This window comes from Euphorbia lathyris, chromosome 6, assembly GCF_963576675.1.
Source record: "Euphorbia lathyris chromosome 6, ddEupLath1.1, whole genome shotgun sequence".
Taxonomy (NCBI): Eukaryota; Viridiplantae; Streptophyta; class Magnoliopsida; order Malpighiales; family Euphorbiaceae; genus Euphorbia; species Euphorbia lathyris.
In genome coordinates, this window is record NC_088915.1 from 56,763,471 (window position 1) to 56,784,341 (window position 20,871).

A 20,871-nucleotide genomic window follows, 5' to 3' on the forward strand; every position below is an offset into this window, starting at 1 on the left:
TCATAGATGTTGAATTTTAAGTCAATAGAGGATGGATGTGCTATTTTTCTTTCCCATATAAATATTAAGTAATTAAGTAGTTGTATTCTTAACTTTTGGCTACGATTGAGACCACTCTTATCACAATAGAGGATGAATGTGCTATTTTTCTTTCTCATATAAATATTAAGTAATTAATTAGTTGTATTCTTAACTTTTGGCCACGATTACGACCACCCTTATCACAATCGAGGTATGAAAGGAACGTTAAAAATAAAAGCAAATTAAACGTGTTTAAAGTTTAAAGTAACGATTGCGTCTACCCATGGCATGGTCGGAACCTCTTAAACGAACACAAACAATTTGATAAATATATATAAAGTCACGGACGAGACCACCCTTATCACGGGCGTGACTAGCTAATAAATAAAACCTAAGTTCATATTAATTCATATTTATATAAAAGTTTAGGTTTGGGAAAGGAAATTTTGTTCTTTGAAATGCCTTGAGACGAAAGAATAAAAAACATGCATGCTTAAAACCGTATCGAATGCTTCAATATAATAATTGAAATACAAGACGGATGATAAATCACTTTATACTAGCTAGTTTGATGTTTTGCGTATAAATTTACCATGCAAAGTTTATCTTTCATTTTAACTAATTTAAAAAGGATATGTGGAAATATGTTCTATTTTTATAAAAAGATTGATTGAAGAATAAATTCAGTGAAATTTTACTTTGGACTAGCAAAAGCTTAAGTGTACGAGATTTGATAAGCCCAAAATCTACCTAAAATAACATCAATAATCACATCAGTTTCGTATTGGAATCATGTTAATTATATTTATTTAGAATACTTTTATGTCTATATTTGTTTCCATTGTGCAAGGTACTTAATTATTTGGTAAAATCCAAATAATAGCTAAAACGGAGCAAAAACGAGAGAGAAATCACATTTACAAGTTAAAAGGCACGTTCGATTCAGAGGCTGTGACGAAAGACTGATACGCCCAAAATATACCTAAAATATCATCAATAATTACATCAATATTGCTACGAATTTATGCTATTTATAACTGTTTATGAAGCTTTTACTCTCGAATATGTTTCTTTCTTGTAAGGTACATAAATATTTGGTAAGATCCAAATAGGAACGAAAAGAGCTCGAAAACAGAAGAAAAACCCTACAAAAGGAGTCGAAGACGACAGAAATTAATAACGCCAAATCGAGGACGCGAATGAAAGCTGAAAAACCAAAAAACGTTCCGTGCCGCGATGGCGGCCCCCAAATTCACGGTCGCGACACGCGTTCCCCAGCTTCTCCTTCCTTCGTTTGAAGACCAATTGATGCTCCCCCATTCTCGTTAGAGAATTTAAGATTAGTATAGAATTTATGCAGAAATTCCGAATCAAGTGATTCAGAAGTTAGATTTTAATTCTGTAAAAAGCAATATGTTGTACACACATTGTTTATTCAATAATAACAAGTTTAGTAACGTTTAGTCATTGTTCCAGTTTAGTTTTCATTTTGGTAGTAGACCGACCCAGTCTCTATTATGAAGATTCAACGAGAAGATTGAGTAGAGGATCCGCCCCTGAGCCTGACAAACTCTAACGAAACCCAATGAAAGGATTGATCGACCCGTTCACTTGCAAGCCGTCGAATGTTTCCATTCTTCTTGTTCTCTGTAAACTTGTATCAATTTATATTTCATCTAATAAAGTCTATTCTATTCGATAGATTTTTATGCAGCACTTATGGTAACCAATCCACTAAAGTGACTGCTGGTGTTTTCATTAAAACGTATTTAATCCAAAATCTTTACAAGGAAACTTTGTTGAACACTTAGGCAAATTATTATCTCGAAAGAGTTTTAATTTGATTAAGGGCAACTATCCCGAAAGGATTTTGTCACGTTCAAAGCTAATTAATTAGAGGTTCCGTCATTTATTTCATCTTTATAATTCGTACAAAGTTTAAAGTTGTTTTCTTTGCTTAATGCAAACAAATACATTTATTTACTTTTCTAAAAAGTACTTAAAGTTCCTATCTTGCAAATTCATTCTTAAATCAGAATATTTTCTAACGTTTTCATACTCTAACCTAATTCTCATTCTAGCAATTTCAAAACCAAATCCGATTAAACGATTTTTCCATATTATAAACCTTAAAGTAAATTTAACCGATTGTAAATAAGTTTTGTTAAAAAACGTTCCCTGTGGGATCGATATCTTTTATTACTACAAGCGTATACCGTGCACTTGCGGAAATCGCTCAACAAATTTTTGGCGCCGTTGCCGGGGAACGCCAAAACTTTTGACAAAATTTTAAATTTTTCGTGTTTTATTACGAATCTAGGTTTATTCATACTTATTCATATTTTTAATTATTTGCAATTACTAACATATTTATTTTTCAAATTCTGTTTTGTAGGTAGTTTCGGTTCGTGCGAAATTTCAAGTTCATGCGCAGTTCTCGAAGTTCGGGCACGTCACCAGATCCTATTGACCCAGAAATTGAAAGAACTCTTAAAAAGAACAAGAAAGAAAACAAAAACAAAAACAAAACCCCAATAAAAACTAAAATTACCGAGCCAGAAGTTATGGCCACACTTATGGATTACGCTAGGCCAGGAGTGGCCGGTGTAACAAACAGTATAGTTAGACCCCAAATTAATGCACATCATTTTGAAATTAAGCATGCGTTGCGTAATATGTTGCAAAATAATGTAACGTTTTACGGGTTACCTAACGAAAATCCTAATACCCATTTGACAAATTTCTTAGAAATTTGTGATACTTTTAAAATTACTGATGTAACTGCAGAAGCAATCAAACTTCGCCTTTTTGCTTTTACTTTGAAGGATCGAGCCAAAGAATGGTTAACTTCTATGCCAGCTGCATCAATTGAGACTTGGGAGCAATTAGCCCAAGCATTTTTATCAAAAAAATTTCCTTTAGTAAAAACCGCAAGAGTCATTAAAGAGTTAACATCTTTTTCTCAAAATGATAATGAAACTCTTTATGAGGCTTGGGAACGTTTTAAAGAACTTCAACATTTATGCCCACACCACCAATTTCCCGCTGAACTTTTAATGCAAACATTTTATAATGGACTAAATCCTACAACTAGAGGTTCATTGGACGCTATGTCTGGAGGGTTATTCATGAAGAAAACATCTGCCCAAGCAAGAGAACTTTTGGAGGAAATGGCAATCAACAGCAGTATGTGGCCCGCGGAACGGGACACGTACCATCAGCGAAACCATCATCCTCAACTACTTCATCAGTTAAAGGTATAATGAATCTTGATCCAGTAGCGATGTTGCAAGCCCAATTTTCTGCCTTATCGCATAAAATTGATAGGTTTATGGCACCATGTGATTCTAATGGTAAGCCAATCCAAACAGATGTGGATTACGAAGGTATGAGTGAAATTGAACAGGTAAATTTTGTCCAAGGGCAAAACCAAAATAATAACCCTTATTCCAAATACATATAATCCCGGATGGAGAAATCATCCTAAAATAATAATAATAATAATGCTACTGCTAAACAAAATCGTACTGCTAATTATCAAAATCAATCCAGAGACACGATTAGCACTTTATCTTCTAAAATCGACAAATTTATTGATGCTATGAGCGGAAAAATAAGTAATCACGACGATGGTTTTAAACGGATCGAGAATAAATTCGATCAGCTTATTAAAAACCAATCATCCAACATCCATAATTTGGAGATTCAAATTGGACAACTCGCTAAATCAATTCCATCCCGCAAAGAGGGAAGTCTTCCAAGCCATACGGAAGAAAATCCGAAAGAGCATGTTAAGGCTATCACTCTTCGTTCAGGGAAAAACTACTAAGGCCCGGAAATTCCCGGAAATTCGACCTTACCTGGAACTGATTTACCGAAGCCCAAAGAAGATACATTAAAACAAAAAGATGCACCAATTGACTCTAGTACAAAAACTTTTGTACCCAAACCACCTTTTCCACACAAAGTCCACAATAAGGACTATGACAAACAACTTTTGACATTTTTAGACAAACTTAAGAATTTGCATATTAATTTAACATTTATGGATGCGATTACACAAATTCCCAATTATGGTAAATTCCTCAAAGATTTAATTTCGAAGAAAATCAGTTGGGAAGGAATTTCATCCATTTCGCTAACTGAAGATTGTAGTTCAATTGTGTCAAGTAATTTGCCCACAAAACTCAAGGATCCCGGATGTTTTACCATTCCGTGTAAATTGGGAGATATTGAATTTCCTAGTTGTCTCTGTGATTTAGGAGCAAGCATTAACTTGATGCCATTATCTATTTTTAATAAGTTAGGCTTAGAAGAAGACATCAAACGTACCAATATGGTTTTGCAATTAGCGGATCAAACCACTAAAAGACCATACGGTATAATTGAGGATGTTTTAGTTAAAGTTGACAAATTTATTTTTCCTACCGATTTCGTTATTTTAGATTTTGCTTATGACGTAAATTGTCTGTTAATCTTTGGTAGACCGTTCATGAACACGGAACGTGCTCTAGTTGATGTGTCAGAAGGGAAAGTAGTTTTAAGAATAGGCGATGATAAGATTGAGTTTGATATGAATCAAGCAATGAAATATCCTATGTAGGATTTCGCTTGTGTGAAACTTGATTTAATTGAAGAATGTGTAAATGACATTGTTCAAAAAGAAGAAATAATAGAACCTATAATGAGTGAGGAACTAGAAGATAAGGACCCAGAACCTTTGATTCGAGAAGATGGACCAGTTCCGCCTTCAATTATAGTTCCACCTAAATTAGAACTTAAAGAATTACCAAGTCATTTGAGGTACGCTTTCTTAGGCGAAGGCGATTCTCTACCTATTATTATCTCTAACAAATTAACACAAGTCTAAGAAGAGAAATTGAAAGAAGTTGTTAGAAATAGGATAGGAAGTATGGGTTGGCAAATTTCAGACTTAAAAGGTATTAATCCGAGCATCGTAATGCACAGAATTCACTTAGAAGAAGATAAGCCCCCTAAAGCGGATAGGCAAAGACGCCTAAATCCGAATATGAAAGAAGTAGTAAAAAATGAGATTACTAAACTTCTGGATAATGGAATCATTTACCCTATTTCGGATAGTGAATGGGTTAGTCCAATCCATTGCGTACCTAAAAAGGGAGGCATAACAGTTGTAAGGAATGAAGAAGGTGAATTAATACCTACGCGAACTACCACTGGTTGGAGGGTTTGTATAGATTATAGAAATCTAAATAAAGCAACTAGGAAAGATCATTTTTCTCTTCCTTTCATTGATCAAATGATCGAAAGGATAGCTGTAATATCCCGATTTTTTTTCTAAAAGTAAATGTTTTATTTGGCACATTTTTCTTTTTAATAATTAAATGTTGGCTAAGATAAGATATTTAATTATTATTGTTTTTGTTTTATTTATATTTTTTTTATAATAAGTTTTTATTTGAGTAGATGTGAACTACCGGATATTTTGGTATTTCAAGAACTTAGTCTAATTGTTTTCAACTGTTTTACAATTAAATATATGATTTATTTGCAAACAAAAATATCTCCCAGATTTAATTATTTTCATTGTTACTTTCTCTCCTAAAGTTAATCTTTTATTAGTTTTTAAATAGACTTAACCCCAGACTCCATTCCAAACAAAAAGATCATTATTTCTTCTCCAAAAAAAGGGAAGTCGTCCTTTTAATTCCTAAAAATTCAAGTGCAGCAAAATGTGATGTTCTTAGGATTTGGAAGATTGACAACTAAGCTTTGGATCTAACTTTTACTCGGAATATCAGGTGAGTGGTAATTATAGTATATGACACTGTTTGATTAAAATATTAGATTGAAAAACTGTTATTCAAAAATTAGTGTTTGACTGTATATTTTCGTTCCTAAAAACGTATAGCTTAAACCTCATGTTTACTAAATATCCTTAGTATTAGAGCGTATATTCCGGGAACAGGCCTTTATATTGATTTGTTTTATTATCAGGTACAATGAATTTATTAAAATTTGATTTGATATGATTTGTAGTTTCTGATACGCGTTTTATCGCAGTTATTGCCTTTGTTTTAGAAATCTGATAATTCGTTCAATCAGTTATGATTTTCTGATTTATATATGTATACTATATGTTTTCAAACTGGTACAAGTGCTCAGTATGTCTGTATCTGTTATCCGGCCTCTCACCGATCTTCATAATATTAGGTCATTGCATTTGTCTTTGAGTCAGGTTGTCAGTTGTCAGTTTGTCGTCAGTTGTGTCAGCATTAGAATCATGCATAAGATCGGTGAAGGCGATTATCTGTTATCTGTATCTATTATTGGTAGCGCTTACCATTTATCTGGCCCTAGTGGTGTGCAGTATCACCACTCTGTTACACTGTACCATGTGTTTTAAAGCTTCTGTCTTATGTTGAGCGATTTCCGCAAGTGCACGGTATACGCTTGTAGTAATAAAAGATATCGAACCCACAGGGAACGCTTTTTAACTAAAACTTTATTTAATTCGGTTTAATCACGTGTTTATGTTTAATAAAAGAAATACGTTTAGTTGATTGAATAAGTTTTGGTAAATTAGGATTAGATAGAAGGATTATATTGAGTTTAGAGAACAATTCTGTTTTGGAATTTTGATTACAAAACAAATACTTCCGTAATTGGAATAAAATAGATCTTATTTTCATAAAGCAAAGTAAACAACTTTAACTTTGTGAGATTATGGACATGTAACAATATAGTAATTTACTCAATTAAATGGCTTCGAACTATAGAAATCCCCCTAGCGTAGAGATGATTCCTACCTTAATCAAACTAGTGTTTTACTTCTGATAAGCCGCGATCAGCGATCATGTCATCCATAAAAACTAAATTTGTTAAGTGTTCAACAAAGTTCTTATATGAATAAGATGGAATAGAACGTTTTAATAAAAACACCAATATATCATTTTGAAAATCATTTTGTCAGAACAATATCAAAATAACAACAGTAAGAATGTATTGAATAAATAAGTATATCATTAATGAAATGTGAATTTTCACAAGTTAACAGAGAAGTAGAAACTTGGATAGCATTGCAACGAAAACTTTGAGATCCGGGTCGTCAATCTTTCTCTCAAACTCCGTAGGCTCGTCAAACCTCATGCGCTTCAGCCGTCAATTCTTCTCGCTGGATCTTTGGAATAGAGACTGGTCTCGTCCACTATCAGAATGAAAACTAAACTAATACTGTGTTTATAACTAATCTAAATACAATTCGTGTACAACACGATTGTTTACAGAAATGAAATCTAACTTTCTGATTCTTTTCTGAATCAGAAACTCAACATAACAACTTTCTTCTCTAATTTCTCTAACTTTTCCAACCTCTTCAATTCTGAAATGGATCACTTATTTATAGTTGTTGAGGGGTTGTGAATGATGGGTCGTGTCTGCTGGTGAAGGGTCGCTTTTATCCGAACGAACAGACGCGTTTTTCCGAATTAAACATGTGTTTTGTGTGCAGGGAGGTTCACTGTCGAGACTGAGATTCTGAAAATCTCAGTCGCGACAGGGGGTATAAGGGCGAGCTTGAAAACTTCATTTTCCCCCGAACTGGCCTCCGCAAGTCGCGACTGAGATTTTGAGAATCTCAGTCGCGACAGAGAGATTTCTCCCTAGCGTTCGACTGCTTTTCGTCCTCCTCGAGCATTCTTCTGACTGATATGCATTCTCGGTATGTTTTTAAGGTTTTTCCTCCATTTTAGCTTCGTTTTTTCTCCTATTTGGATTTTACCAAATATTTAGGTACCTTGCATCAAAGAAGTAAATAAAGACGTAAAAGTATTCCAAATGAATATAATTAACACGATTTCAATGTAAATTTATCGTATTTATATAGGATATTTTAGGTATATTTTGGGCTTAACAAACTCCCACACTTAAGCTTTTGCTAGTCCCGAGCAAAATTTCACTGAATTTATTCTTTAATCAATCTCTTTATAAATAGAATATATACCCATATATTCCTTTTTGAATTAGTTAAACCGAAAGATAAACTTTTCATGGTAAATTTATACGCAAAGTATCAAACTAGCTAATAAAATAGATATATCATTCGTCTTGTATTTCAATTTTTATATTGAAGTATTCGGGACGGTGTAAGCACACATGTTTTCATACCTCGACCGTGATAAGGGTGGTCGCAATCGTGGCCAAAAGTAAACGATACTTAATGTTCTTCCCTTTCATACCTCGATTGTGCTTGTATACTTTAAATAAATATCATTCATTCTCATTCGTTGCATTCATTCGTACTTAAAAATAAAATGGATATGAAATACCTCCTCCCACACTTAATTTGGACCATGTCCTCATTGGTGCAAAAAGCGATAAAACACGAAAAATAGTACGAAATAAACCATACGAATTAGAAATGAAAAATATAATACCATAACATTCAAACATTAATAATAAAAAGAATTGTACCAAACGTAATTAAAAATATTGTACCAAACCGAATAAAACATAATAATAATAACGAAAATGAGTTAAAGAGAGAACGATAAAACCTATCAAGGTGATGGTGGTGGAGAAGGCGTAGTCTCAACTCCTTGGCGTCGGAAGAAAGAGAGCATCCGGCGACGAGTAGACTTTTGCTCATGACTCAATGTAGTGATCCTTGAACTCATTTCGGCATTATTGGCAACGACTTCATCTAACCGTAAATTCATGTCACGGTTATGCTCGTTCATTTGTGTCAAAACACGTTGCCATCCAACTTGTTTTTCTTTATTTGGTTCCACATTTGCTTGCTCGGTGGCATTAACATCAACATTCTCCTCCTCCTCTTCTTCTTCATCAAATTCCTCTTCATCATCCTCATCATCATTTTGGGCATCTAAACCTTGAGAACCCGAGGCTTCACTACTCATGGTAGCAAAAACACGTCTTGTGCGATTCGCATAAGATATAAAAGCGGGTGGTCCCAACTTCTTCAATAAATTGGCCCTTTGAAGTGCCGTGAGATCCAATGATGGTAAACCAACATGAGACATATTTTGATAATCCGCTAATTCACCTCGTGCGCCCAAAACAATGCCGGTAATTAAATTACCCATAGGCACTTGCTTATTGCGGGACTTGGAAGCTCGAACTAAATTAGTAAATATCATCTCAATACTATCAATTGTCAAACCCTTAAAAATAGCATCAAACACAACCAAATCACGAACTTGCACTTTTGAACTTTCAACCCGACCAAATAAGGAAAATGATAAAAACTTGTGAAAGAAGAAGATACAATCATCCTTAATTAGCTTACTAGATGTATTCTTTGGACTAAAAACATCTAAACCGGTTAAAGAATTCCAAACCGTGTGTGAATCAAAAGGCTTTGTCTTTGAATAAAAATTCCGAGTAGGAAAACCAAACCAACGGTTCATGGCCGCATACCCAACATCATAACGGACTCCATCACTCCGAAAAGAGATAACTCCTTTCTTCTTGTCATAGGTTAGAGTAACCAAAAACTCAATAATATGCGTTTTAAGACTAGGAAAACGCATACTAGCAAATCGTTTCCAACCAAGAACGGTAAGAAATTCATCAATACGCTCGGTAAAAGAAAGAGTATTTACTGTGTCGATGTCAAGAAAAAGCATGTCGACGAACTCTATTAGGACATTAGAAAATCGGCGATATGTGCGTCCTTCGGCTTCCGACGTGATATCGAACTGTGCGTCATATTGAACTCGTAATCGATTGATCTCGGTGGCCTTGGCTTTGTTTGCAACAGTCTTTTGTCTAGGCATATTGTCTTTATTTGTGAAATTTGGGTGAAATAGATGAAATTTGGGTGAAATAGATGAAGTAATATGAAAGGATGAAGGTTAGAATAAAAGATAATGGTGGTGAATTGGGGAAGAAGAAGATGAATAGGGTAAAATTTTATGGGGAAGATGAGTGAATCTTGTTATTGGGAAGAGAAAAGATGGTTGATTGGTGTAAAAATAGGTGATATAAATAGGTGTAAGTAATAGGTATTGATTAGGATAGTTGAATAGTTAGTAAATAGAGTAGGAATAGGAAAAGATGGCAAAATTTCGCCCAATCCCGCACCTACATGTCGCAAGTCGCGACTGAGATTTTCAAAATCTCAGTCGCGACAGCAAGTAGGGAAGGGGCGAAATTTCTGCCTAAAAATTTTCTCCGCTGTCTCAACTGAGAATTCGAAATCTCAACTGAGATTCTGAAAAATCTGGGTAAAGTTGGGACTGTTTTTGACGATTTTAACACTTCTACACCAATTCCTCCTAAAATTAAGTACCAAAATGTGAACATTAACCCCTGAAACTGAGATAAATAAAACTGAAACATTAAAGTAAAGGAAAACCAAAGGTTGTTCCTTAAAATTAAAGAAATAAACTAAAGAATTAATGCACTTTTATTTATTTTTATCAAAATATAAATAATACCATATATACATCTATATAAAAACATTATAAAAACATAATTTACAAACAAGCACTCATATATATATATATATATATATATATATATATATATATATATTAAAAACAACAAACAGAAACACATAAAATATATATATCCCTAACTAGATGGCAGACGACGTGCATTGGTCCTGTTAATCTTCGTTTGAACGAAGACTTGCCTCTCCAGTGCAGAAAGGAATGTTGGACCAGAACGGAAAACTCGTTTAACAAGTCCTTCGTTCTCCAAGAACTCGTAGTCTAAAATAGGGAATGGTTCTGTATCAGTCCAAGGAACAGAAATGGTTCCCTTGGCTCCTAAAATTATTCCACATATGATGTTGGCGAACCCAATCTTCCGTTTCTTCGAACGGGAAGCGGCAACTAACCCCTCCATTAAAATCTTTGAGGAGTTCACTGAGTTGTCTTGGAAAATGTCGCCAAACACATAAAGATCCGTATCTTTCACAATAGTGCTACTGACTCGACCAAAAAGGCTGTGACAGAGGAACTCATGGTTTCCCATTTATAACCACGATGAGGGGAAACGCTTTCTGTAATTCAGATATGCTCAATTCTTTGGCATGATGTATCTGGACGAGTTTCTAAATGAGGAACTCGGGATAAGCGAAGCAATTGATTGCTATCTGACTAATTTGGGTTGGACCAAATTTGTTCATATGAAATTTCCTATTATTGGAGATTGGGTTCTGGAATTTTTCTCCACCGTTAGGTTCGTCAACAAAAGACGTGTTCGTCTCAGTTTTCGTTGTGAGGGGAAGGTATTTACATTAGGCTATCCAGAACTTCATAATTGGTTTGGATTTCCACCCCGAGACACAACTCAACACCATCCTGGAAGGGATATGACTTCTAGAGATATATGGAGGATGCTAACAGGATTTTGGCGATTCAATCCACGTCTTGCCTTCAACAAATCCATTAATTCTAATTCCATGCTGTATCCATAATAAGCTAAGAAAAATGATTTCGTTGAACCACCTCATGACTAACAAGCCGAATTACTACCAAAGAGTCCATTTCGAATACTACCTTATGGTAATGCCTAGCTCATGTGTATTTGAGGCCAAAATACAAACCTCATAGTTCTGCCAGTACTGCACTGCAAAAACCAAGATTCATTGCCACACCTCCTAACCACTAACCATGCTCATCACGTAGGAATATCCCTCCAACCGAAACGAGCCTCGGGTTCCCCTTGCTTGCACCATCACTATTAAATTTAACCAATCCTGCATCCGGGGGAACCAACCTTGTTGGGGTTTTGGTGTCATATAGACAATTGTTCTAGGATACAAACTTAATGTAAATGAATTGTTCTTTATATCATTTGTTTTAATGAGATATATGTTTTATAACTATATAAAGGCAATCCCTTTTAAGCACTAAATAAAGTCTAATAAAAGGAAATCCGTAAGTTTGTTTAAAGTGATTATAAAGTGTTCATACAAGCATGAAGTGAGACAAAACTTTATAATAAACTAATAAACTTAAAACCACCCCAAGTCAAGTGATATGTTTAGGATTGATATATCACTGTTGAGACTTGTATGTAACAATGTCTTCTGTCCGACAGAAAGCTGATCTCACAAGCTTCATATATACAGATATCTAGACAATTACATAGATCCGATGAAAAGTTGTTCATTAGGATTGGGGATCCAATTTGAGATAACAGGATGGGTAGATTAATCCTTGTCACTTGTTCATCTCATTGGTATTAATAGGTATAACTAATCCTCAGACTCAAAGGAATGTTAATTGGTCATCCTGAATTACTGAATGTGAGACTTTGATCCTGTTGTCCCACGATCCTTAACAGAGATGACTCTGGGGTATGAACAGCAAAGGTTGGGTGTCACAGGAGATAATGTCATGGTAGTTATACATTGGATTGAGCATTTATCACTCCCGATAAATGGGAGATACATCCAAGGATCGCTTGTGGAAGACTCGACTCTAAATCCTTGCAAGGTGATAGCTTAAGAGTAAGAAATACAGATTTCACTTAACCTATCTTTTTGAGTTGACTCGGCCTGAACAAGTAAAACGAACGTCTCGCTATATGTGACTTGACATCATCCATAGTCATAAGATTCAGTTCAAGAATGTAGTTGATAAATGATCGAATTATACTGTAACTAATACGGAAAGGTTAACGACAGAATCAACCTGTCTTCTTAAGGGACTCTGGGGGAATGATTACAGACTTGCCAATAACATACTCAATACATCATTCCGTTATGCAAAGATTAAATATAATTCTTGAAGAAATTAATTTAATAGTTGCATACGGCCAGAAGTAGTAAGAACCTAATGGATCACACATAAGACTTGGAACCAAAAGAGAGATGGATGTTATTAATTGATGGAAGCCCAATTGAGCCCAGTAAGGCCCATTTACTTAAGGGGGCCGAAATTTATATATAATTAGTAAGGAATTATTTTAATTCCATTAATCCTAATTTGATTAGGAATATGAATTAAATTAATTAAGAGATAATTAAGTTAGGAGTTTTCATTAGATTAATATACTCCTATTATTATCCAATTAGGTTATTTATTATTATCCTAGATATATTAGATATATAGTGAGATAATAATTGGGAATTCTATTCCGAATTGAATTCCTATTAAGTAACCTATTCCTATCTAACTAGGGTTTAGATACAAGTGATTATATATACCCCCTACTACATGAATTTCGACTAAGCCATTATTACTGCCCTTTGTGATTTTCGAAATTTGCAAGTTAGAGAGAGAAAGAGAATTCGACTCCCCTAGTTCGTGGACAAGAATTCATACGGCTTCCATCGATCGATTAATTTCATCTATCTCCTTTTTCTTTGATCTTGTGTTGATTAATTAGAGGCAATCTATTTTGGTTGCATCTCATACGGTTGATTCTAACTTAATCTTACCGTGTTTTACTTTGTGCTTGGGAACTCAGAGAAGAGCTGTGGGAACTTCATTAACAACGGTAGATTGTTCATCAAAAGGTATTTCTTCTTATCCCTCTTTATATGAAATAACGATTAACGGATCCTATGGTTAAAAGGAAGTAGGCTAAATTTTTTTTATATTTCCGCTGCTATACCTTAGCCTAATTTCCAACAGTGGTATTAGAGCCATCGTTAAATCCGTTATTTCATATATGAAAATTTAGAAGTTTTTCAATATGATTGAATAAATATTTATGGTTAGGATTAATTAACAAATTGTTTTGATTAATTAATTCTAAAGATAAATAAGTTTTAATTAATTGTTAATTAAAATAGATTATGCGTATGTTCCTAATTATTTCGGTTGATAATCATTATAACAAAATCTATTAGTTTTATAGTTAGGTTAGTAAAATTAGCTTTATTAATTCTAAAGATAAAACGGAAACCTATTGTAGTTTTTCCTATTTCTGAAAAATCGTTTTTTTAAACCGTTTTAAAATCTGATATATATATGTTTATATATTAAAAAAAATACGACAGCGGCTCGGGTCGCGCCTCACGGCGCGACCAGCCGCCGTCGCGCGGCTGCTGCCTCACAGCAACAACCGCGTGCGCAGCCGCGGGGCTGCTGCCCAACGGCAGCAGCCCGGCTTCGGGCCCTCGGCCCGAATCCCACTTGATTTTAATTGTTAAAATCGGCTTGAATATAATATGTATATATATATATATATATATATGTTTCGGAAATTAATAGTTTTCTGTTTTGATTATCGAATGAAAATTCGTTTAAAAGTTTGTTTTTACCAAGTTGTAAATCAAAGTGTTAAATGAATTGAAATCAAAATAATTGGGACATGCATAATCGACGTTTTATATGGTTATATTAATCTAAAAATTAATATAAAGATACAAAACGATTAGAAGTAAAATTGGATGAAAGTTAATTTGACGAGTTAATGTGATTAACCTAAATATTACATAAGACGGTTATGTAATCAACCAATTAAATTTATTTAATTGAGTCTATGCATGTTTGGAGTTATGGACATATTTGGACCCTCTTTTAGTCTTTTGGTATTTTTGAAATAGGGCCTGCGCGTCCTGCCTTTCTACTATCTATTGTAATTTCTCCTCTCATCTGATTCCCTTCAATTCAATTGAAGTTTTCTTATAGTAGTATAGAAATTAATATGTAATTTCAAGGCGCCATGGAGAATACGGAGGACCTAAAGAGAAATATGTAATAGTTAGTATTTCCTTAGGTTTGCCCTTTTATTCCGTCTCTGGCTCGACGGAATAATTTAGATGATATGTCCATAACGCCAATGTATGTGAATGTATGTGTCTGATGTATGCTAAAGCAAATCAAGACTAAGTTAGATTATGAGACTTAAAATAAAAATCCCTCGTTAAAAAGTTAAGTAAATAAGTAAGTTATTAAAATCGGTTGCCCCTCCCTAATATTATAATTCAGCCGGCAGTACTGGGGGCCTTTGGGTTGTTGAGCAAACTCAAGCTCGGGGTCTTATGGTAACACCTGAATTATCGAAAATCGTTCTTTCATGAATATGGGGTAATACTTAAATTAGATTATGATAATTGGATGAGCAAACTCATGTTGTCATAAACTAATGGGCAATATGGTTGGGATTAATGTGAATAGCATGTTAGTTACTAATGTGGTTAGTAACCCAATAACCTAGGAGTCACATTCGAGATGTGATTGATTACATGAATCTACCTAACAAATGAGACTAGCTTGTTGAGCAAACTCAAGGCGAAATCTCAGGAGTTAGGATCCTAGCTCACTAAAGGATTTGTGAAATTCTTCGAATTAATATGGAGGGCTATTAATTTGGCAAAATAGTGGGAGCAATCTGAAATAAATTAAAAGGCCTATAATTTTAGATTGTTATACTTTAAAGCAAATGAATGACATACGTTTACTCTTTCTCACTCTCAGGTTTTGTCTAAACACACTCTTAAAATCATGACTAAAACCAATCTGCAAAACATTCTTACCGATAACAAGTTGAATGGTTCAAACTTCACCGACTGGTTTCGTAACCTCAAAATCGTTTTGAAGTTCGAGAAAATTGGGTATGTACTTGATACATCGATACCCCCTGTCCTTGAGGATGATGCTCCCATCGAGGAAATAGATGCTTATCAGAAGCACAAGGCTGATGACGATCATGCCGGATGCATCATACTTGCATCGATGACATCGGAATTACAAAGGCAACATGAGGAAATGGATGCATATTCCATCATCGTGCACCTAAAGGAACTGTTTGGGAAACAGACCAGGTGCGAACGCTACGAGATATCCAAGTTGCTATATCGTTGTAGGATGCAAGAGGGCACATCAGTCATGACACATTGTGTCAAGATGATTGGCTACATTACCAAACTTTCTAGTATTGGATTTGCGATGGATAACGAATTAAGTGTAGACTTAATTCTTCAATCCCTCCCAGAAAGTTATTCACAGTTCATTATGAACTATCAGATGAATGACTTGCAAACCTCTCTTGAAGAGCTTGCGAATATGCTCAAGTCAGTTGAGCCCAATATGAAGAAAGACAAGACCATACCGGCTCTTGTAATTGAGGGATCAAAGAAGAGGAAAGGGAATTTTCCCAAACCTAAACATCCCAAGAAAGGTAAGAAAGCTGTGTCCAAGGGAAAGGAAGTGAAGAAGCCCAAAGGAGAGTGCCACTTCTGTGGTAAAGACGGGCATTGGAAGAGAAACTGCAAGGAGTATCTAGCCACCCTCAAGAAGGGAAAAGGCGGTGCTTCTACATCTGGTTTTTTTTTATTGAAATAAATACAGTTTCATAGTCTGAATCTTGGGTACTTGATACCGGATGTGGATCTCATATTTGTACAAATATGCAGGAGCTAAAACAGACTGAGGAACTAAAGAAAGGAAGCATAAACTTGCGAGTTGGAAATGGAGCAAGAGTTGCCGCCCTCGTAATTGGAGATTATGTTTTACCTTTGCCCTCTGGGCTTGTAATAGAATTAAGGAATTGTTTATACATTCCTGAAATGTCTCGTAACATTATTTCTATTAGCCGTCTTGTTGACGACGGTTTTCATATTTCAATAAAAGACAAACGTTGCGATTTTTATAGAGATTCGATTTTCTATTTCTCAGGAATATCACAAAATGGGATTTATGTGTTGGATGATAATATTTCTGTTTTCGCAATTGATACCAAAAGACATAAGCTAGATAATTCAACTTACTTGTGGCATTGTCGTTTAGGCCATATAAATAAGAGACGCATGCTAAAGCTACATTCAGATGGGCTTATAGATCCAATCGATTCCGAATCATTGGAAACATGCGAATCATGTTTAAAAGGTAAAATGACAAAGACACCCTTTAGCAATAAAGGTGAGCGTGTATCAGACACTCTAGGACTCATTCATTCAGATGTATGCGGTCCTATGTCGGTCCAAGCAAGAGGAGGATTCAGATACTTCATAAGCTTCATAGATGACCATACTCGATATGGTTACATCTACTTGATGAGGCACAAATCAGAAGCTTTTGACAAGTTCAAATGCTTCAAGAATGAAGTGGAAAATCAATTAGGAAAGAAAATAAAGACACTTCGATCCGATCGAGGTGGCGAATATCTTTCGGATGATTTTCTGAATTATCTAACTGAATGTGGGATATGCTCAGAATGGACACCTCCCTATACACCACAACACAATGGTGTATCCGAGAGGAGGAACCGTACCCTATTGGATATGGTACGATCCATGATGAGCATGACCTTACTTCCAAAGACGTTCTGGGGCTATGCCTTAGAAACTGCCCTCTTCACCCTGAACCGAGTACCAACTAAATCCACTAGTTCCACACCATATGAATTGTTCGTTGGTAGGAAACCCGTGTTCTCGTTTATGAGAGTATGGGGTTGTTCAACGTATGTCAAACGCATTGCGTTCGACAAACTAGATTCTAAATCTGATAAATGTTTCTTCATTAGATATCCCAGGGAAACCGTAGGGTATTACTTCTATCATCCAGATGATCAGAAAGTAATAGTATCCAAGCACGCAACCTTCTTGGAGAAAGAGTTTCTCGAAGAAACACAAAAGGGAAGCGTGATTGAACTTGACGAAGTTTAAGAAGAAGAAACACCGACTGAAACAACAGAAGCGGTTGAGGTACCCGAAGTAGTCCCATTAGATGAGACTCCAGTGGCACCTATTCGTAGATCACAAAGAGTTCGTGAACTCCCAGTTAGATATGGTTTTCTAGTGGGAGATGATAATGAGGTTCCCATGTTAGACGACGAACCCGAAAACTACGAAGAGGCTCTTACTAGTCCAGATTCTAAAGCATGGCTTGAGGCCATGGATTCTGAAATGGATTCCATGTATACTAACCAAGTGTGGACTTTGGTTGATCCACCCGAAGGGGTAATTCCCATTGGGTGCAGGTGGATCTTCAAAAAGAAGACAGACATAGATGGAAAGGTTAGCACCTACAAAGCTAGGTTAGTAGCGAAAGGATATCGTCAGAAGCAAGGAATTGATTATGACGAAACTTTCTCTCCTATGGCTATGTCCAAATCAATCAGAATCATGCTTGCAATTGCCGCTCATTTTGATTATGAGATTTGGCAAATGGATGTGAAAACAGCTTTCCTGAACGGAAACCTGCTTGAGGATGTATATATGATGCAGCTTGAAGGTTTCATATCGAAGGATGCAAATAAAGTTTGCAAACTTCAGAGATCCATTTATGGACTCAAGTAGGCATCTAGAAGCTGGAATAAGCGTTTTGACGAAACCATAAAACAATTTGGTTTCGAACAAAATTGCGAAGAAGCTTGCATTTACAAGAAAGCAAGTGGGAGCTCTATAGCATTTCTCATACTATATGTGGACGATATATTATTAATGGGAAATGACGTTGCTCTCTTACAGTCAGTGAAAGTATGGTTATCTGGTAACTTCTCAATGAAAGACCTTGGTGAAGCAGCTTATATACTTGGTATAAAGATCTATAGAGATAGATCGAGAAGACTGCTTGGTCTTTCACAGGCTACATACATTGAAAAGGTGCTAAATCGGTTTAGCATGCTTGAATCGAAACGAGGTAACTTACCCATGTTACATGGAGTAAAGTTAAAAAATCATCAATGTCCTAAAACCGATGATGATAAACAACGCATGGCTGTAGTCCCGTACGCCAGCGCAATCGGTTCGATTATGTATGCTATGCTATGCACTAGACCTGACGTAGCGTTCGCATTATCTGTAACGAGTCGTTACCAAGGGAATCCGGGAGACGAGCATTGGATTACCGTCATGAACATTCTTAAGTACTTGAGAAGGACTAAAGATATGTTCCTAGTGTACGGAGAAGGAGATCTGAAAATAGAAGGATTTTCAGACACTAGTCATCTCACAGATGAGAATGATTTTAAATCCCAATCAGGATACCTATTTATCTTGAATGGGGGCGCGGTCAGTTGGAAGAGTTCCAAGCAGCGAAGCGTGGCTTTCTCTACGACCGAGTCAGAGTATATCGCCGCTGCAGAAGCAGTTTGGATTAGAAAGTTCATTACAGAACTTGGTGTGGTGCCTGACATTGTTAATCCCATTACACTGTACTGTGATAACAATGGAGCCATTGCGCAAGCAAAGGAACCACGGTCTCATAATACGTCCAAGCATTACCTTAAGCGATACCACATCATTAGAGAGATTGTGGCTAGAGGAGATGTGAGAATAGAAAGAGTACCTACAGAGGACAACGTTGCAGATCCGTTGACAAAGCCTTTAACCCAGAAAGTACATGATCGTCATTTAACTTCTACTGGGATAAGTTTTAGACACAATTGGCTTTAGTCCAAGTGGGAGTATGTTGGGGTTTTGGTGTCCTATAGACAATTGTTCTAGGATACAAACTTAATGTAAATGAATTGTTCTTTATATCATTTGTTTTAATAAGATATATGTTTTATAACTATATAAAGGCAATCCCTTTTAAGCACTAAATAAAGTCTAATAAAAGGAAATCCGTAAGTTTGTTTAAAGTGATTATAAAGTGTTCATACAAGCATGAAGTGAGACAAAACTTTATAATAAACTAATAAACTTAAAACCACCCCAAGTCAAGTGATATGTTTAGGATTGATATATCACTGTTGAGACTTGTATGTAACAATGTCTTCTGTCCGGTAGAAAGCTGATCTCACAAGCTTCATATCTACAGATATCTGGAAAGTTACATAGATCCGATGAAAAGTTGTTCATTAGGATTGGGGATCCGATTTGAGATAACAGGATGGGTAGATTCATCCTTGTCACCTGTTCATCTCATTGGTATTAATAGGTATAACTAATCCTCAGACTCAAAGGAATGTTAATTGGTCATCCTGAATTACTGAATGTGAGACTTTGATCCTGTTGTCTCACGATCCTTAACAGAGATGACTCTGGGGTGTGAACAGCAAAGGTTGGGTGTCACAGGAGGTAATGTCATGGTAGTTATACATTGGATTGAGCATTTATCACTCCCGATAAATGGGAGATACATCCAAGGATCGCTTGTGGAAGACTCGACTCTAAATCCTTGCAAGGTGATAGCTTAAGAGTAAGAAATACAGATTTCACTTAACCTATCTTTTTGAGTTGACTCGGCCTGAACAAGTAAAACGAACGTCTCGCTATATGTGACTTGACATCATCCATAGTCATAAGATTCAGTTCAAGGATGTAGTTGATAAAGGATCGAATTATACTGTAACTAATATGGAAAGGTTAACGACAGAATCAACCTGTCTTCTTAACGGACTCTGGGGAAATGATTACAGACTTGCCAATAACATACTCAGTACATCATTCCGTTATGCAAAGTTTAAATATAATTCTTGAATAAATTAATTTAATTGTTGCATACGGCCAGAAGTAGTAAGAACCTAATGGATCACACATAAGACTTGGAACCAAAAGAGAGATAGATGTTATTAATTGATGGAAGCCCAATTGAGCCTAGTAAGGCCCATTTAATTAAGGGGGCCGAAATTTATATATAATTAGTAAGGAATTATTTTAATTCCATTAATCCTAATTTGATTAGGAATATGAATTAAATTAATTAAGAGATAATTAAGTTAGGAGTTTTAATTAGATTAATATACTCCTATTATTATCCAATTAGGTTATTTATTATTATCCTAGATATATTAGATATATAGTGAGATAATAATTGGGAATTCTATTCCGAATTGAATTCCTATTAAGTAACCTATTCCTATCTAACTAGGGTTTAGATACAAGTGATTATATATACCCCCTACTACATAAATTTCGACTAAGCCATTATTACTCCCCTTTGTGATTTTCAAAATTTGCAAGTTAGAGAGAGAAAGAGAATTCGACTCCCCTAGTTC

General features: G+C 35.4%; 1 non-coding gene across 1 annotated transcript; it reads right to left on the reverse strand.

Annotated features, from left to right (window-relative positions):
* Positions 1-2,954: 2,954 nt before the first annotated feature.
* On the reverse strand, positions 2,955-3,061 carry LOC136234548 (small nucleolar RNA R71). Its single transcript, XR_010691418.1, has one exon. It is a non-coding gene; the product is annotated as a small nucleolar RNA R71 (small nucleolar RNA).
* Between the last annotated feature and the right edge of the window lie 17,810 nt (positions 3,062-20,871).